Raw genomic sequence first — 21,085 nt, 5'->3', positions numbered from 1 at the left:
ACGTATTGGGTAAGTTAATAAAAACAATACAGTAGTATAGTTTATTATCATTTTAACTGTACTTTCAGTACGCCTGTTCTATTTTAAACTTTTTACGGATTAACCGCGATTTTACTTATCCGGGAAGCCTTAACCCTACATTATTCCGGTTAATCGAGAGTTGAGTGTAGTTTGTTTTGTAGAGTCTTGATTTGTCCAGTAAAATAATGTTTGTGTTGTGATATATTCATGGGCACATTCTTGTTACTGACATTTGCAATGTTGTATACAAATGTTAGCTCCCTCTGCGGATCAGTGGTAAAGTATCGGCGTCCGAATGTCAAGATCGCGGGTTCAATCCCGGCAGGAGTAATTGGATTTTGAAGGGGGTGAAATATACAGGGACACTGTGGTATCTATGACGGGAATTGTCACTCGTCCGGCCACCTGCAGTGCAAGCCTATCTCCCGCAAAGCACTTTGCCGTAATGCGGCCAGCGCTCGACCGGCACTGAGTCATAGTGTGTTTTCGCACAAGTTTCCTGTACTTTATGAAGATATTATGTATACACACGCTCACGTAATGAAAATGGCATTGGAACAACACACTGAGCAGTAAACACGTGAACACTTGACTAAACTGAACCTTACACTGATAAAGCTCTCAGCAGACTGCAAAGGGAGGGGAACCTGTGGCACCGAGGAGCGCATTGCGGCAAAGTGCTTGGCGGGAGACAAGATCGCAGCCCTGGCGACCGGGCGAATGATAATCCCCGTCATAGATAAAACAATGTCTCTGCATATCTATTCGGCTCTCGATTGAATATGTGTCAAATTTTTGTTTACCTGATTAAATTTTAAACTCAGCCATAAATCGCTCAAATGAATTCCAGTTTCTCGTCCGTCTGGTAGAATCAACGGCAACGTCGAAACTGACACGCAGACAAATAAAAATGTCTACAACATAGTAGCTGAGGCCATACGATTATTTACGATTATTATTGAAATAGAAATTTAATTTCAGAATTGGATGGTTCTATAGGCGCTCTTTCCACGGTTTTCTATAAAGATTTTCTATGGAACTGTCCATCATCTTAAAATTGAAGTTATAGAAAAATAATATATGATACGAGTATAATCCAAAGAGCTTCCGCGGCTCAAGCGGCAGCGTGCTGACCTCTCATCGCTGGGTTCCGTGATTCAAATCCCGGTCATTCCATGTAAGACTTGTTCTGGACTAAGCGGAGGTGGGACAGGTTTTTCTCCGGGTACTCCAGTTTTCCCTGTGGTCTTTGATACTACATTTCATCTGTCAGTCATTATATAATCATTGCCACAGAGGAGTATGACACGCTTCGGCAGCCGGTACAATTCCTATCCTCGCCGCTAGATGGGAGCTTCATTCATTCCATTCCTGACCCGATCGTTGACTGGAAACAGGCTGTGGATTTGCTTTCATAATAATTAAGTTGAGAAACCCCATCTTCTTCCGGTCCTACAGGGAAGTATCACATCCCCTAGCTTGAAACTTCGGTGACATAAACGACGTGCTGCGAGAGGACCACTCGAAAAAATTCGCTGCCTGTTTCCATAGCAAGGTCCCGAAATCGAAACTGGAATCTAATGTGGCGAGACGGTAATGCGGTGCAGCTGGACATCCCTGCCTTGCTAGCGAGTTGTGTGGACCTTGATTCACGGTTTTATGCTCACCGCTCCACTGCTGGCTTTCCCACCACGAGAACTGTACAATCCAACCTGTAGCGAATAGTATCACTTTCCTATTGCTTATACGCGTAATTTAGCGGTTTATTTCGGAGCTTTTAAGTAGAAACACGCCGCTAAATTTGTGCATGTGTTCTTCTCGGTTATATCACCAAAGTAGCAAGGTAGGTTTCGGTATGAAGAATGTGACACTTGCCTTGTGAGGATTACAATATCATCAAACATTTTTTTCTAAAAAAAAATCTAGCTGTCAGCGAAGGGTTATTGAACTAATATCTCCGGAGTTATTTCAGAGTTTGTGAAAAACCTAATAATCGTGAATATATCCGTTATTATTCATCGTGAAGTAAAACGCATGAAATATACTGTACATTAAAAAATAATGTTTTGTGCAGACTGTAGTGTTTCGATACAGCTAATATTAAGGGAGAAATTTTGATATTTCCTGTTTTGGACCCCTTTTTTTTTTTACTACACCGCTGTATACTAGTCGTGCACAACTCGGCTCGTGGTGTAGTTACAAAAGAAAACAGACAAGTTGACACAATAATTGAACTGAACACAATTTCGACTTTTGTATGCAATAATAATAATAATAATAATAATAATAATAATAATAATAATAATAATAATAGCCCGGAAGTTCAGACACTTATTTTTCCTAAAATAGGCAGGCAAATAAGCACTTAAAATTTATGAAATACGCAGTAAAATAATTAAAATAGACATTTATAACGATAAAAATGGGCACTAAAATAATAAAGATGCTTTAAACTACGTAACAAACATCTGCATCAATTTTAGTACTTAAATCTTACATCTCCCTGTGGGCGGGGATTATAGAATAACGTCAAAGCATTCCTTTCCTGTCGTAAGAGCAGGCGACTAAAGTGGGGACCGGGGTCTCTCAACTTGGGAGTGTGGGTTGGCAACGACTGTTCCCCTAGCTGAGTCTGGCGTTGCTTCCACTTACTACTTACTTGTATCAGATTCCTCGCTTTTACCTTTCCTGTCTGACCTCTATTGGTTAACTCTTGTTCTTTACCGACCCCGACGGTATTAGATTTTCGATGCCTAGGGAGTCTTTCATTTGTACGCTGTTCATTGACCTTCCCTTTCTTTGGCCGATACCTTCATTTTTCCTCTTCCCTTTTCCCCTCTCATTAGTGTTAATAGAGGATGGTTACCAAGTTGTTCTTCCTCTTAAAACAATAATCACCACCAGCACTTAATTTTACATAAGTAAGACGGGACCTCGCAACCCTCTCGACCATTTGACTTGTGGAGATTTCAGTACAGTTGCAAATGTGTGTAATATGAAAATATGTTTTGTGTAAACATTATTTTTTATCTCTTAAGTTAAAATGATTTTTCTCTATTATTAATACAGTGCATTGGAATTATATATTTTTTTCTTTCCATTGATTAATTTTAATACGTAAATAACAGCAAAAAAATATCCGCAACAACTAAAAAAGGCAAAAATGGACATTAAACTATCAAATAGTGTGTGGAATCTAAAGTAGGCAAAAAAGGCAAAATAATAAATGGTCCTACCGTTCCCAAACGCACGGAGACATTTTTTGTACATATGTGACACTTCGATGTATCTACCCAGATATAAAAAAGGGAATTTTGTCTAACTTCCGGTCTCTAATAATAATAATAATAATAATAATAATAATAATAATAATAATAATAATAATAATCTAAGAAGAAGAATGGTGTAGCCTTAGTTACCATAATAATAGTAATGTTATTGGCTTAACGTCCCACTAACTACTTTTACGATTTTCGGAGACACCCAGGTGCCGAGATTTAGACCCGCAGGAGTTCTTTTACATGCCAGAAAATCTACCGACACCAGGCCGAACTATTTTTCTCCCGTTGACTTTAAAAAAAATGACAAATCTTCTACTTCTGTATGTTTTTGTGAGAGTTTACTGTCTTCAGAGTGGTATCACATTACTTTTGCTTCAGCGCAGTCTTGAATGGTCAGGAAGAAAAGGAGGAAGATGAAGTCAAATTGACCAGCTGCGTAGCAATCCCGTTAATCAGTACTGGAGTGGTAAAATAATTTAAACTTTTGTACTTTTTCAGTCCAGAGTACACTTTGGCTAGAGGGTGGTGTCTTTGTCATTCTGCTTTGTTGTTAATATTCAGCACGCCAGAACAGAAAACGAACGCTGGAGAAATGCGTGATTACAGTATGTTAAACAGTTTAATACAGATGATATTCAAAGTGATTGGTCCGTTCTGAGTTGCAATGTTTGTGATATTTCAATAACAATTGATGAAAAACGCGAACGTAATTCCATCAAAATGCATACAGGTGAAAAATAAGGAACTACAATGTAGTGCAGGTGGACTGCGATATCAGTTTATTGGTAAAGCACTGGTCCCTTCAAATTCAAGAAACAAGAGTGAGTTTGTTACTAATACTGTAAAGACATTTCTGAAGCTTTACAACATATTATGAAATCGTATTTGCAGCAATTTACAGGGAAGTCTATTCCAGATAAGAGCACCTTACGAAAATCATCATGAAAGAATGAAAACAGATCAGGCAAGTAGAATCAAATAATCCAGCATATCTTTTTCCTAGATGAAACCGCTGATAGGCAAAACAGATATGTTTTGAACATTTAATAACACCACTAAAAGGACAGCAAGTGAAGCTCGTGCTTTTAACTTGCTTTCTGAACAAAACAGACAATGCCAGTGTATTGCAAAATTTCAACAATGCGTACGTTCTATTGTTTTTGTTTTTTTGCTTTACGTCGCACCGACTCAGATAGGTCTTACGGCGACGATGGGACAGGGAAGGGCTAGGAGTGGGAAGGAAGCGGCCGTGGCCTTAATTAAGGTACAGCCCCAGCATTTGCCTGGTGTGAAAATGGGAAACCACGGAAAACCATTTTCAGGGCTGCCGACAGTGGAGTTCGAACCTACTATCTCCCGAATACTGGATACTGGCCGCACTTAAGCGACTGCAGCTATCGAACTCGGTATGTGTTTTTTCTTAGGCCGCCTTTTGAATACAGGTGTGAATTTATGTCCTAATATGTAATGTTATTGGTTTTGGTACAATTTGTAATATTTACATTTAAAATTTTCACTTTTTATAACTAAAGTATTGCGTCCTTTTTGTACCTTTTTGACCCAAATTTAGCACCTAACATTCCTAGCTCCCAGCACAGTGCCTCTGATGGAAAGTTCACCAGGAGCAGTATGTGGTGGCTAGAAGGGGATCCAACATTAAAATTCCCAAGCCAAGTCCATGTGAATATGAGAAGAATATAACTCTCACCGCAAATAGTTTGATTAGTGTCGAAAGTCAGCTCACCTGTCAATAGTGATCCAGTCGCTAGATGGTGTACTTGACTTGGCGACTTGACATTCTAGCTCCCAGAAGCACTGTGTGAAGTTATCATTTTCCTAACGTGACGTCTGATCACGCTCTTGACAGTCTTCTGTGAATTTTGCTATCTGTTAACAGTGTGTTCACTCATACAGTACTAAGTCAACACGGCTTGATACGGCCATGTCGACCAAACGACCGTTACTTAGCAACGGCTACACCTTTACACATTATTGATGTTCTACCATTCGTAAAGAAAGGTACAAGAGTTTCTCACAAAAGAAGTCGTGGTGGTGGTGATGGTGGTGTTGGTGTGGCAGTATTGGTAACTGTTTTAAGGTTAAAATAAAAAGCAAAGCAAAGCAAAGTCTTCTCCGAACAAGCCATGAAGGCCCTTGGAGGGGTGGAAGGTAAAGGCTTCCACTATCCGTAACCTCGGTAATTGATGGGGGTATAGTGGTTGGCCCTACGCCCGGCCGCCTTTGCCCCCAGGAATTAACCTGGTACTCATTTTTGGTGTAGGCTGAGTGAACCTCAGGGCCATATGCACCTCCGGAAGTGAAAATCTCATTTCTTAAATTTTACGACTTCCTGACGGGGATTCGAACCCACGTCCTTCCGCCTCGGCCAGGCTCCCCTTTTGAGGTTAAAATACCACGAGATATTCCTCCACTCTCCGGAGGTTTTGAAAACTGCCTCCTTCTGGAAGATAGTCAAGTTCAGACCAGTTTGCAGCACTGGAAAGGCCTTCGGTAAGCCTCTTGAGAAAACTGGAAAGAAAAATGGATTCGGACCATTCTTGAAGCCGATCTAATTTTTCCGTTTCAGCCCTGAACGACTGTCCAGATGGTTTTGTTTTGTTTTTGCTATTGGCTTTACGTCGCACCGACAAAGATAGGTCTTATGGCGACGATGGGATAGGGGATAGGAAAGGCCTAGGAGTTGGAAGGAAGTGGTCGTTGCCTTAATTAAGATACAGCACCAGCATTTGCCTGGCGTGAAAATGGGAAACCACGGGAAGCCACGGAAACCATATGCAGGGCTGCCAACAGTGGGATTCTAACCCACTATCTCCCGGATGCACTGCTAACTCGCCCGGTGTCCAGATAGTACTCAATATTTAAGCTGAGATCGTTTTATTTCCCAATAAAAGCCCCAGTTAACTGGAACACTATAAGACAGACTACCAGCACACGAGATAAAGTGGTGGTGATTGTTGTTGTTGGGTCGGCGGATGCAGGGTGGGTCTCAGTCCACAAGTGGCCACGGCTGGTCCATGGTCCGAGAGCTGTGCACTCCGACCGGCGTGCGACTGGTTTTCCGATGTTTTCCATTCTCTTGCACTAAAGCGAATGCCGGGACAGTTCCCAGCATAGGCCACGGCCGCGAGCCCTCATTTTCTCCGCGCATCACCTTCTCCGATACAAATCTCCTGCCCTTGAGAGACGGCGTCACCGTCTAGGAGGCCCACCTCCCCCTTCAGGGGAGGAATGAAAACATTTGGTAGTTATTGTTGTAAGAGGAAGTACAATTAGGGAACCGCCCCGTCTTAACTCTAATTACCCAGAGAATTGGCCGTGCGGTTAGGGTCGCGCAACTGTGAGCTTTCATTCGGGAGATAGTGAGTTCGAACCCCACTGTCAGTAGCCCTGAAGATAGTTGTCCATGGTTTCCCATGTTCACACCAGGCAGATAGCGTTGTAGCTTAATTAATGCCATTGCCGCTTGCTTCCCACTCCTAGTCCTCTCCTATCCCACTGTCGCCAGAAGACCGATGGATATCGGTGCGACGTAAAGTCAATTGTAAAAAATAATAAAAAATAGCTATAGTTCCATTTAAGAAAAGCAACTTGGTATTGCTGCTTCGTTACTTCTTAAAGCATGGGACATGCACTGCACGTCCTTCCATGTGCCCCTCATGGTCATTCACCTATGTGAAAACCGTCTGTCACTATATCTTCAATAAGTTTTCTTCGTAGTGGTTTAAGGTGGAACTAACATATCGAAGGTTTTCGGTGACGGAAGGATGGGAAAGGGCTAGGACTGGGGAAGATAACAGCTATGGCCTTAATTAAGCTACAGCCCTATTTACCTGGTGTGAAAATGGGAAAACACTGAAAACCATCTTCAGGGCTGTAGACGGTGGGATTCGAACTCACCATCTCCTGAATGCAGGCTCACAGCTGCGCGATCTTCAACAAGTCAGCATGTATATACTACAGTAGTGATTTCAAGCTTGCGCTAAAACATCGAAGGTTTTCAGTGACGCAAGAATAGCACATGGTTAGGAATGGGAAGGTTGCGGCCGTGGCCTTCATTAAGGTACTATACAGCTCCAGCATTTGCCTGGTGTGAAAATGGAAAAACACGGAAAACCATTTTCAGGGCTATCGACGGTGCATTTAGAACCCATCGTTTCCCAAATACAAGCACACATCTACGCGACCTTAACCGCGCGGCCAACTCGCTCGGTCAGAAGAATACAATTACAATTTGCTTTACGTCGCACCGATACAGATAGGCCTTATGGTGACGATGGGATAGGAAAGGGCTGGGAGTGGGAGTGGGAAGCAAGCGGCCGTGGCCTTAATTAAGGTACAGCCTCGTGTGAAAATGGGAACCACGAAAACCATCTTCAGGACTGCCGACGGTGGGGTTCGAACCCAGTATCCCCCGAATGCAAGCTCACAGCTGCTCGACCTTAACCACGTGGCCAACTCGCTCGGTCACTGACAGAAGATATTTGAGGTGAAACAATTAGCTGAGCCACTCTGTACTCTTTCTCCCCCTTGACGGACCTGCTTCAGTATGGCACGGCAATGCCGGATGTACAGTTTAGTATCTGGGAAGTCAATAATCACCTCGAGACTGCTGTCACACAACGATGGCTCACACATCTTGATGAAGTTCACAGTTCAAGACACTCAAGTAAATGAAAAGTCCATCTTCACATTCAGGCCACCGTGAGAGTGTGCTGGACGACAAAATCGAATACAGTAGAAGTCCGATAGTCCGGCACGATCGGGACCGGCCCGGTGCCGAATTACCGAAAATGTCGGACTATCGGGCGGTACCTCTTACTACGATGTAGGTTAAGGCGTACAGTGAAAACAGCTCTAACACCGCGTTTTGCAGTAAAATGTTGATCAGCAGAATCATTAGTTTAATAACACACTCCTCTTTTCAATCGTGTTGTTTCTTATTGTCATTCCATGATAATGCCGAAATTCATCGATATTTTTATCTGTAAGTCTTCCTTTACCATTTAGAGACTTTCCATCTACAACTTCTCTTTTCCTTCTGCCCGCTTCAATTTTTGAAGGCATGTTCCCATCCGTTTTTGAACGTGGCCCATACATTCAATTTTTTAAAATCTGGTTTTTTACCATATGATTGGCTTTCCAGTACTCGGTGTAGCACACAGCCTTCCAGACTGAATATATCCAGAGATAGAGATATTTAAGTAAGTCAGTGCATAACAACTGGATTGTATCAGATACATTTGCACTATTTAGTTTGAAATAATGAAAAATACACTTCCAATGGTTTCGACAAATGCAACAAATTGTTCAGGAGAGATCATTATTAAGAGATAATAATATTAAAAATCCTGGAATGGTGGTGCCGGATCATCGGGTGTTCCGGACTATGGGATGCCGGACTAATGGAATTCTACTGTAGTAGCCAAACGAGGTAGGTTACAGGAACGTAACCACCTTGCTGACATGGCTCAATGACCACCACCAATGCCTCACAGAACAGCGTAATGTCGACGTGGAGAAGCGGAAATGTTTTAACACATAACGCAATACACTCCAGTTGGTATGATGCTTCGTAGGCCCTTAGAGACATGCTTTATCACAGTCCACTGAAGAGCCTATTTCTCATGCTGCCGTGGTGTGGACTGTACAGATAACAGAACCACATGACAATGGTACATTTGCTACTTCGATACGTTAAGTATCAGAAAAGAAAGAAAGAAAAAAATCAACTTGGCGTATTTTTATTTCGTAGATAATTTCTAGTCCGCCTCTGTGGTGTAGTGGTTAGTGTGATTAGCTGCCACCCCCGGAGGTCCGGGTTCGATTCCCGGCTCTGCCACGAAATTTTGAAAAGTGGTACGAGGACTGGAACGGGGTTCACTCAGCCTCGAGAGGTCGAGTAGAGGTGGGTTCGATTCCCACCTCAGCCATCCTGGAAGTGGTTTTCCGTGGTTTTCCACTTCCCCTCCAGGCACATGCCGGGATAGTAACCTAACTACCGAGCTCGATAGCTGCAGTCGCTGAAGTGCGGGCAGTATCCAGTATTCGGGAGATAGTAGGTTCGAATCCCACTGTCGGCAGCCCTGAAAATGGTTTTCCGTGGTTTCCCATTTTCACACCAGGCAAATGCTGGGGCTGTACCTTAATTAAGGCCACGGCCGCTTCCTTCCCACTCCTAGCCCTTTCCTGTCCCATCGTCGCCATAAGACCTATCTGTGTCGGTGCGACGTAAAGCAACTAGCAAAAAAAAAAAAGTTACCTAACTTAAGGCCACGGCCGCTTCCTTCCTTCTTCTTTGTCTATCCCTTCCAATCTTCCCATCCCCCCGCAAGACCCCTGTTCAGCACTGCAGGTGAGGCCGCCTGGGCGAGGTACTGGTCATCCTCCCCAGTTGTATCCCCGACCTAGAGTCTGAAGGTCCAGGACACTGCCCACGAGGCGGTAGAGGTGGGATCCCTCGCTGAGTCCGAGGGAAAAGCCAACCCTGGAGGGTAAGCAGAAAGATAATTTCTAGTCTTTCATTTCTCAACTGTAAAGTAAATGCAGTTGTATAATACTGAATGTTATGATTTCCTTCAAAATTCAATGTAGTAAAGCCATTCAGCGTTTGCTGATAATAATTATGAAGAATTAACTACCTAACCTTAAAGTTACTCAAAATACTTTCTTTTAATATAATTACGTTGTTACCCTTTATTAGACCCCACGAAAGGTAAGCATAATTAGTTCATAATCTCCATCGCCCAGGAGCTCTGAACGTTGGAGCATGGGTTGGCGATTACGGGGCCCTTAGCTGAGTCCGGGCATTGCTTCCACTAACTTATGCCAGGCTCCTCACTCTCATCTATCCTACCCGACCTTCCTTGGTCAACTCTTGTTCTTTTCCGACCCCGACGCTATTAGGTTTCCGAGGGCTATGGAGTATTTCATTTTCACGCCCTTCGTGTCCAACTCGTTGGCTGAACGGTCAGCGTACTGGCCTTCGGTTCAGATGGTCCTGGGTTCGATTCCCGGCCGGGTCGGGGATGTTAACCTTAATTGGTTAATTCCAATGGCACGGGGGTTGGGTGTATGTGTTGTCTTCATCACCTCTTCATCCTCATCACTACGCGCAGGTCGCCTACGAGTGTCAAATAGAAAGACCTGCACCTGGCGAGCCAAACCCGTCCTGGGATATCCCGGCACTAAAAGCCATACGACATTTCATTTTTTCACGCCCTTCGTGGCCCTTGTCTTTCTTTGGCTGATACCTTCATTTTTCGAAGTGTCGGATCCCTTCCATTTTTCCTCTCTGATTAGTGTTATATAGAGGATGGTTGCCTAGTTGTACTTCCTCTTAAAACAATAATCACCACCACCACTACATCGCCCAGCAATAATTCCGAGGCCAATATCAATTTAAATTGTTCCAAACGTTTCCTAGGAAACTAACGAGAATGTTATCTTTTCTGCGTGTCAAGATTTGTTAAAAATGGTATTATGAATTGTTTTATATCGTAAATAGTATCGTTGTGTTGCAAATCATGCCAGTTTGAACATGAGTGTGGAAAAGGATTTATTTCATTATTAAAAATTGCAGCAAAATACAGAATTTAAAGAAAACTGAGCTCACCGACATCCGTAGATCTCAGATGAGTGCACTGTTGATCAGAGAAAGTTTGTTGGTGTTATGGGGTTTTCGCAGTAGTATGCAGCATGATTTCTTCTAGAATATCTCCAGTACTAAACACTCCAACACATCTGATGAACTCTGTGAATTTTCCTATATGGTTGTAAAACTTCTCAATATAGGAAGGTAGCTGACCATTTCTGTTGATTCTACCAAAGAAACTGAGTATCTCCCTTGGACTCATTTCTGGATTCCAGTATCTTTGCGAGGCCTAGGGATTCTTTCATTTTCACGCCCTTCGTGGCGCTTCCTTTTTTTGTGGATATCGTAATTTTCTCTCTTCTGATTAGTGTTAACCCTTTGACCTAAAATGTTTTAGGAAAAATTGTGCCCTTAATACTATTTATTTTTTAGTCATTTTATGGAAATGCTGACCAATATACACGCGAATGTTACACACATAGAAATAACTTTTTTAGCATTCTACCTTACATTTATGGTTTCGAGAAGTTATGTATGAAACACTAACTAAAAAAGTAGGTGTCTACATACAAAGCAACCTCTCATTTGAGGTTTTCTAATGAGGTATCCTTGCAGAATCCCCGTGTTGCACCACTCTGCATCGCCAGGATGGCTATAATTTCTTCTGAGTTGGAGTTAGTTTTGATGGGGAGTAGTGAGTATATCGTCCCTGAGGTGTCAAGCGTATATTAACAGTGTGAGAGAAATATGGAAAATATTTGAAGATATTTACAGAGCTAAGCATTGTGGGGTAGAAATTGACCACTTACAGTTCTGTTGGCTTATCTCCTAACCTTCTCTTTACCACAGAGTGGATTTCATAAACTGACTTACATGTAACATCAGTAGGATTATTAACTTTCAAGTTCCCAATTACAAAGTGATGGAACCAACCAGAGGAAAAATATCCTGGATGTGGTGCTGATAAAACCAGATGAGCTCTATAGATGGTATTAGTGATCATGAAGCTGTTTTTGTGGTAGTTAAAAATAAATGTGATAGAAAGGAAGGTCTTAAAAGTAGGACTGTTAGGCAGTACCATATGGCTGATAAAGAAGGCATGAGGCAGTTTCTAAAAAGTAACTATGATCGGTGGAAAACGGTAAATAAAAATGTAAACAGACTCTGGGATGGGTTTAAAGAAATTGTTGAGGAATGCGAAAACAGGTTTGTACCTTTAAGGGTGGTAAGGAATGGTAAAGACCCACCCTATTATAATAGAGAAATAAAGAGACTAAGAAGAAGGTGCAGACTGGAAAGAAATAGAGTTAGAAATGGCTGTGGAAGTAAGGAGAAATTGAAGGAACTTACTAGAAAATTGAATCTAGCAAAGAAGACAGCTAAGGATAACATGATGGCAAGCATAATTGGCAGTCATACAAATTTTAGTGAAAAATGCAAGGGTATGTATAGGTATTTTAAGGCAGAAACAGGTTCCAAGAAGGACATTCCAGGAATAATTAATGAACAAGGGGAGTGTGTATGTGAAGATCTTCAAAAGGCAGAAGTATTCAGTCAGCAGTATGTAAAGATTGTTGGTTTCAAGGATAATGTCGAGATAGAGGAGGAGACTAAGGCCAAAGAAGTAATAAAATTTACATATGATAACAATGACATTTACAATAAGATACAAAAGTTGAAAACTAGAAAAGCGGCTGGAATTGATCAGATTTCTGGGGATATACTAAAGACAATGGGTTGGGATATAGTATCATATCTGAAGTACTTATTTGATTATTGTTTGGTCGGAGGAGCTATACCAGATGAATGGAGAGTTGCTATAGTAGCCCCTGTGTATAAAGGAAAGGGTGATAGACATAAAGCTAAAAATTACAGGCCAGTAAGTTTGACATGCATTGTATGTAAGCTTTGGGAAGGCATTCTTTCTGATTATATTAGACATGTTTGTGAAATTAATAACTGGTTCGATAGAAGGCAATTCGGTTTTAGGAAAGATTATTCCACTGAAGCTCAACTTGTAGGATTCCAGCAAGATATAGCAGATATCTTGGATTCTGGAGGTCAAATGGACTGTATCGCGATTGACCTGTCTAAAGCATTTGATAGGGTGGATCATGGGAGACTACTGGCAAAAATGAGTGCAATTGGACTAGACAAAAGAGTGACTGAATGGGTTGCTATATTTCTAGAAAATAGATCTCAGAGAGTTAGAGTAGGTGAAGTTTTGTCTGACCCTGCAATAGTTGAGAGGGGAGTTCCTCAGGGCAGTGTTATAGGACCTTTATGTTTTCTTATATATATAAATGATATGAGTAAAGGAGTGGAATCGGAGGTAAGGCTTTTTGCGGATGATGTTATTCTCTATAGAGTGATAAATAAGTTACAAGATTGTGAGCAACTGCAACGTGATCTCGAAAATGTTGTGAGATGGACAGCAGGCAATGGGATGTTGATAAACGGGGTAAAAGTCAGGTTGTGAGTTTCACAAATAGGAAAAGTCCTCTCAGTTTTAATTACTGCGTTGATACTTTTGGGGATCATTGTAAGTATCTAGGTGTTAACATAAGGAAAGATCTTCATTGGGGTAATCACATAAATGGGATTGTATATAAAGGGTACCGATCTCTGCACATGGTTATGAGGGTGTTTAGGGGTTGTAGTAAGGATGTAAAGGAGAGGGCATATACGTCTCTGGTAAGACCCCAAGTAGAGTATGGTTCCAGTGTATGGGACCCTCACCAGGATTACCTGATTCAAGAACTGGAAAAAATCCAAAGAAAAGCAGCTCGATTTGTTCTGAGTGATTTCCGACAAAAGAGTAGAGTTACAAAAATGTTGCAATGTTTGGTTTGGGAAGAATTGAGAGAAAGAAGAAGAGCTGCTCGACTAAGTGGTATGTTCCGAGCTGTCAGCGGAGAGATGGCGTGGAATGACATTAGTAGATGAATAAGTTTGAAAGGCGTTTATAAAAGTAGGAAAGATCACAATATGAAGCTAAAGATGGAATTCAAGAGGACAAACTGGGGCAAATATTCATTTATAGGAAGGGGAGTTAGGGATTGGAATAACTTACCAAGGGAGATGTTCAATAAATTTCCAATTTCTTTGAAATCATTTCGGAAAAGGCTAGGAAAGCAACAGATAGGGAATCTGCCACCTGGGCGACTGCCCTAAATGCAGATCAGTATTGATTGATTGAATCATTACTGACGTTCCTGCCTGCTGATGTTGCATCTTGTGCAAATCTTGAATTATCCGTTAGCGCTTGCTCTCTGGAAATAGAATCAGATTCACCTTCACCATTATCATACGAAGATGAATTATTTTCACTTCGCATTATTTCATTGTGAATCTCAACATCAATATTCTCAAGCCAGTCATGAATAATATCATCCGCGCCACTCCAGGCCGCTACCATATTTGTTTACAAATAACACGCGGTGAGGTGCGTTTCATTTTCCTTATTCCAGGAGCAAGTTAACCGTTTATGATATAAAAATGAAGTACATGGGTACATTTTAAAACTTATAGATCAAACCTCGCTGGCTCGGTAACGTAAATGTTCGACTGTATGTAGTCTGTGCGCGGGACGGAAGTGTCCGTCAAAGTATGTTTGCACCTTTCACTCGTTCGACGGAACATTCCGTCACAGTATGGCATGAGAGAGGATAATTGCCTAGTTGTACTCCCCCTTAAAGCAATAACCACCATCACCACCACCAGACACATCGCTGAAGACTTCATGGAAATGTAAGATATGGGTGACTCCCAAACAGGTTAAAGCCACTTTAAGTTCGACCCGATTATTGTTTAAAGAGGAAGTACACCTATGCAACCATTCTCTATATAACACTAATCAAAGGGAAAAATGGAAGGGAACCGACACTTCAAAATTGAAGATATCGTCCAAAGAAAGATAAGGGCCACGAAGGACGTGAAAATGAAAGTCTCCCTAGCCTTCGCAAACCTAACAGCGTCGGGGTCGGAAAAGAACAAGAGTTGACCAATAGAGGTCAGATAGGGTAGATGAAAGTGAGGAGCCTGGCACAGGTAAGTGGAAGCAATGTCAGGACTCAGCTAAGGGCCCCGCGGTCGCCAACCCACGAAGTTTTAGAGCCCCTGGGGTCCCTTTTAGTCGCCTCTTACGACAGGCGATGACCTCGATGTTAGGCAGGGGATACCGTCGGTGTTATTCTACCGCCCCCACCCATAGGGGGACTTTCCAAGGAGTCCGTCGCCTGGCAAATGTGAATGGAACTCCGTTACTCCCATAGGACCAAGGCTTGCTTAAAATGTTTTGAGCTCGGTAAATTCATTAAGCAGGATGCTATCCTACTTACACATAGTCCATGTGAGATTCTCTCCTCTAAAGGGTTATGGACCACCGGTGGATTGTATAGTCCTAGTCGCCTGATCATAGGAGGGCCATGACTCAGAATATGTCCGAGATGCCCACTCCCATTCCGTACCAACTGGTATCGCGACACTCAGACTCAGCCGTTACGCATGGTTCACGAACTAGGACGTGGCTACAGTAACCCACACCACGTAAAAGAACTCCTGCGGGACAAAATTCCGGCGCATCGTCAAAATTAGTTAGTGGGACTGTAAAAACAATAACATTATTAATGATTCTATGTGTGGAAATAAACGACGCCACGAAGAAGAGTGTGAAGTCAAAGTAGGCCTACGCAACCTTTAGGTGTTGGCGATTTAATGTCTCGGATATTAACAGCGTGCTAATTTCATACTCTAGAAATCTAATTTGAACACATTGATTACATGGCTGAATGTTTTAAATTAAATATTTTTAGTAATTATCTGGAAACCAAGGAAAACTGAAAAATATTAAAAATGTATTGTACTGAAAAAAAAGGGTGCGTTATGACGAATAGATTACACTGTTACGTGCATCCCTAATACCCAAGTGTAGAACACACCTTGGATTAACATAATATGGAATTATTTGCGCCATTTTATGACACTTTTTTGTCTGAGACTGAATAACGGAAGCTGCGAAAAAATCAGGCGTTTTTCCTCCGGATGAACTGCTGATTTTCTCTTCCCTGTTCTTTAGCTAACCCTGTCTCTTCATCGTACTCATAGACCAGTGGTTCCCAACCTGGGGGCGATCGCCCCCGAGTGGGCGATTTGGGTTGTCATGGGGGCAATAAATAAGTGGGGGGCGATTGGGGGGCGATGAGTATTTAAAGGGGGGAATTAAAATAGTGCTGTACCAAAAAAATGGTTGAAATCGTGTTAGGCGAAGGCCCTAGTAATACGTCAATCGGTTCCTTTGAGCAACAATACTGGTTCCAGGCGAATTGACGAAATGACCACGGACGTTGAATCCAAACTGACCAATTTGTTGAAAAAAGTAAATTTGCATTGCAGATTGTTGAATCAACTGTGATTGATAAAAAAAAAAAGCAAAGACAAAGTCACCTCCGTACAGACCATGAAGGCCCTTGGAGGAGTGGAAGGTAAAGGCTTCCACCATTGTTAACCGCGGCACGTGATGGGGTAGAGTGGTTAGCTCTACGCCCGGCCGCCTTCGCCCCCAGGAATTAACCTGGTACTCATTTTTGGTGTAGACTGAGTGAACCTCAGGGCCATAGATTGATAACAAAGCAATTGTATTTAATGATCTTACGTGAGGTTTATCAATGTACAAAAGGAAATTACCTAGGAAATGTTGTTTGCTAGATCTTTGACCACTGATACGAAGGCATCGTCGATTTTTGAAGTGGTGCAAGATTATTTTGAGGAAAAAGAGATTCCCCTAACAAACGGGAACGCTTGTGCAACAGACGGTGCTCGTGCCATGTCAGGTCGCCATGCTTGGTTTCAAGCCCACCTCAAGAAAGAAGTGCCAGAGGTCATGACTATTCACTCTGTGATTCATCGTCAACATTTAGCTGCGAATAAGTTGAGTGATGTCCTGCATGAAACCCTACAACTGGTTATTACTGGAGTCAACAATATCAAAGCTAATTCTCTCAGTGATCGTCTGTTCCGACAACTTTGCCATGAAAATGGCGAGGAATTCGAACGCTTGCTTCTACATACGGCCGTGATACCAAAGGAAACTGTTTGCGTCGTTTCTTCGAATTATTTGATACGGTTACTGAATTTCTCGATACGTCTGATCCTGTTTTGATTGAGAATTTGAAGCAACGCAAGTTGGAACTTGCGTACTTTACAGATATATTTGAAAAAATGAACGAAGTCATTATAAGGCATCAAGGAAACAAGATGAACCTTATCAAGGCCAACGGAATTATTTCATCATTCATCGCCAAGTTTGATATTCACAAGGTAAATATTGGTCGTAAAGAGCTGATTCAGTTTCTGACCCTTAGAAGGTGTTCAGTGTCAAATAACGAGACTCCTGAACTCCCAGAAGACAAAATCCTAATTCTTACTGATCACCTTGACCAGTTAAAAACTGACATGGAATAAAGAATTGAATATTTGACCAAGTTACAAATTCCGGATTAGATTCTAGATCCATTCTCGTTTGAAGCTGTGAATAAGCTTGATAACTCTTTACAGACGGAGTTTCTAGATCACAAGTATGGCTGTGAGGCGAAAATCATTTTCAAGCAGAGCGGTTACGAGTTAGCCTGAGTGAAGTTTATGGACACTTATCCACAACTGTGGGGAAAAACTGAATCACTTTTCATTTCGTTCCCGTCAACATTCTCAGTTGAAAAAGGATTTAGTTCTGTTTTCCGGCTCCTCACAAAACAAAGCTATACGTCGGACATTTGCCTCAAAGGAGACTTGCGCCTGAACTTGACGAACATAAAGCCGGATATTCAAGCTTTAACTGAAATCCACCAAGCACAAGGCAGCCATTGAAAAGGTAAAATAAAACAATAACAATGTTTTCAAACTTTTATTTATTTTTTCAAATTTAACTGTCAACTTTCCCAAATTTTCCAGATTCCAATTTAAAAATGAAAACATGTACCCCTATTTTTTAAATGCACGTCAATGATCTTAGTTAATTATTTCACTTCTTTGTTCTTAAAACTCTGTAAAAATGTACATTTTATTTTTTCTATTGTATTTCAGAGTGACCGGATAAAACTGCTTTGGTGACTTTTATATATGGTAGTAAAATTGTTTAAAATTATAAAACTGCTTTATTATTTACACATTACTTCAAATTAAAATTAGACATACAATGAAAATTAAAAGGGGCGATAGGTGTCAGTTAACCTCCAGAAAGGGGAGATGGGCCGCAAAAGGTTGGGAACCACTGTCATAGACTGTGTCACATGCAAGCGTGTATCGAACGTCTTGGCGAATGATGAAGTAGCAGCTTGTAAACGTAAAAAGAAGGTTTATCAGAAATGGCTCCAAACAAGGGTCGATGCAGACAGGGAACTGTACGCAGATGGAAGAAACAGAGCGAAACGAATAGTTGTTGAATCCAAAAAGAAGTCATGGGAAGATTTTGGTAATAACCTGGAAATCCTAGGTCAAGCAGCAGGGAAACCTTTCTGTACAGTAATAAAGATTCTTAGTAAGGGAGGGGAAAAGGAAATGAACAGTGTTGTGGGTAATTCAGGTGATATCATAATGGATCCCAGGGAATCACTGGACAGGCGGAGGGAACATTTTGAAAATCTTCTCACCGTAAAGTGAAATGTTCCTGGTGGTGTCACGAAACACGGAGCTCATGGGGAGGAGGAAAATGATGTTGGTGAAATTACGCTTGAGGAAGTGGATAGGATGGTAAATAAACTCCATTGTCATAAAGCAGCAGGAATATATGAAATTAGACCTGAAATGAAGTATAGTGGAAAGGTAGGGATGAAATGGCTTCATAGAGTAGTAAAATTAGCGTGGAGTGTTGGTAAGGTACCTTCAGATTGGACAAAAGCAGTAAAATAATAATTTCGTGTGGCTATTTCTAGCCGAGTGCAGCCCTTGTAAGGCAGACCCTCCGATGAGGGTGGGCGGCATCTGCCATTTGTAGGTAACTGCGTGTTATTGTGGTGGAGGATAGTGTTATGTGTGGTGTGTGAGTTGCAGGGATGTTGGGGACAGCACAAACACCCAGCCCCCGGGCCATTGGAATTAACCAATTAAGGTTAAAATCCCCGACCCGGCCGGGAATCGAACCCGGGACCCTCTGAACCGAAGGCCAGAACGCTGACCATTCAGCCAACGAGTCGGACGACAAAAGCAGTAATTGCACCTATCTATAAGCAAGGGAACAGGAAGGATTGCAACAACTATCGAGGTATCTCATTGATTAGTATACCAGGCAAAGTATTCACTGGCATCTTGGAAGCGAGGGTGCGATCAGTGGTTGAGAGGAAGCTGGATGAAAACCAGTATGGTTTCAGGCCACAGAGGGGCAGTCAGGATCAGATTTTCAGTTTGCAGCAGGTAATTGAAAAGTGTTACGAGAGGAATAGACACTTGCGTTTATGTTTCTTAGATCTAGAGAAAGCATATGACAGGGTACTGAAGGAAAAGATGTTCGACATATTGGGGGACCATGGAATTAAGGGTAGATTATAAAAATCAATCAAATGTATTTATGTTGACAATTGGACTGCAGTGAGAATTGATGGTAGAATGAGTTCCTGGTTCAGGGTACTTATAAAGTTTAGACAAAGCTGTAATCTTCGTGTAAGGGGAGACACTAAGCTGTAATCTTTCACCTGGATCATCTGCTGAAAGGTATGAAGTGGCCGGGAGGGATTCAGTTAGGTGGAAATGTAGTAAGCAGTCTGGCCTATGCTGACGACTTGGTCTGAATGGCAGATTGTGCTGAAAGCCTGCAGACTAATATCTTAGAACTTGAAAATAGGTGCAATGAGTATGGTATGAAAATTAGCCTTTCGAAGTCTAAACTGATGTCGGTAGGTAAGAAATTCAACAGAATTGAATGTCAGATTAGTGATACAAAGCTGGAACAGGTAGATAATTTTAAGTATTTAGGTTATGTGTTCTTCCAGGGTGGTAATATAGTAAGTGAGATTGAATCAAGGTGCAGTAATGCTAATGCAGTGAGCTCTAGTGTTGGCTACTGAATGCATGATTCGAAGCAGTGTATCGATTCATTCAAGTGTCCGAGTGAATCGATTCACACGAACGGCGAGCTCACGGCACACGATTCAGCTTACTCCCAGCGGACAGTGCAGAGTGGCGCACTCACTGGACGTTGACGGGGAGCCGAGCTTCCGCTGCAGCGAGACAGTGAATCATGGTACATCGAAAGAATCGTGAACGAGCGCGGCTCAGTGAGACACAAGATACACACAGCTCCTTATCGGCTCATTGGACATTGGTGGAGAGCCGAGCTTCCGCTGCAGCGAGACATACAGTGAATCATGGCAAATCGAAAGAATAGTGAACGAGCGTGGCTCAGTGAGACACAAGATACACACGACTCCTTATCGGCTCACTGGACAATGACGGAGAGCCGAGCTTCCGCTGCAGCGAGACATACAGTGAGCCATGCTACACCTGAAAGAATCGTATGCTATAATGGACTCTCGAGCTTAGCTCATTTGAAAATAATACCTATTTGCATTCATCCTCTTCTTACAGGGAGGTTTAAATAATAGATGGATTTATTTGGAGTGTTAAAAAGGTAGTCAATCATAATTCTGAAGTAGCTATTAAGTAGGTAGGCTATTAGGTTATACTATTTATTAGTTTAATGAATCTTAGTATTATAACATAGTTGACATTTGACAATTAAACTCGACTCTAGCCTGCCCTATGACTATGAGTCATGCTCATGACCACTCAAAAGTACCTGTTTTATATTGGGAAGAACGACTCAGTATTCTCTCAGTTCATATGTCACATCGTTGCACAAGACTTCAATCATATGTGGACAGACGCAGTAACTTAACCAACAGTATGTTGAATCAAAAACCAGCGGACTACTGTACATCTCGGGTAGCCTATACAAAATATGACGATTAAAAAAAAATCCACAGCTGATAGAAAAATACATATTTTCAAAAATGACTGAGCGAGTTGTCGTGCGGTTAGTATCGCGTAGCTATGCGCTTGCATTCGGCGGATGATGGGTTCGGATCCCCCGTCGGCAGCCGTTAAGATGGTTTTCCGTAGTTTCCCCATTTTCACACCAGGAAATGCTGGGACTGTACCTTAATTCAGGCCATGGCTGCTA

General features: G+C 42.0%; 1 protein-coding gene across 1 annotated transcript in view; it reads right to left on the bottom strand.

The window, feature by feature from the left end:
- Positions 1–5,179, bottom strand: part of LOC136857162 (uncharacterized) — a 103,824-nt gene extending 98,645 nt beyond the window's left edge. Inside the window, exon 1 of the mRNA XM_067135593.2 lies at positions 5,047–5,179. The gene's annotated coding sequence lies outside the window, so the exon portion shown is untranslated. The remainder of the gene's footprint in view (positions 1–5,046) is intronic.
- Positions 5,180–21,085: the final 15,906 nt, after the last annotated feature.

Source organism: Anabrus simplex, chromosome 1 (genome assembly GCF_040414725.1).
Source record: "Anabrus simplex isolate iqAnaSimp1 chromosome 1, ASM4041472v1, whole genome shotgun sequence".
In the NCBI taxonomy this organism is placed as follows: Eukaryota; Metazoa; Arthropoda; class Insecta; order Orthoptera; family Tettigoniidae; genus Anabrus; species Anabrus simplex.
The sequence above is the reverse complement of the archived record's forward strand: the minus strand, read 5'-3'. Positions and strand labels throughout refer to the sequence as shown.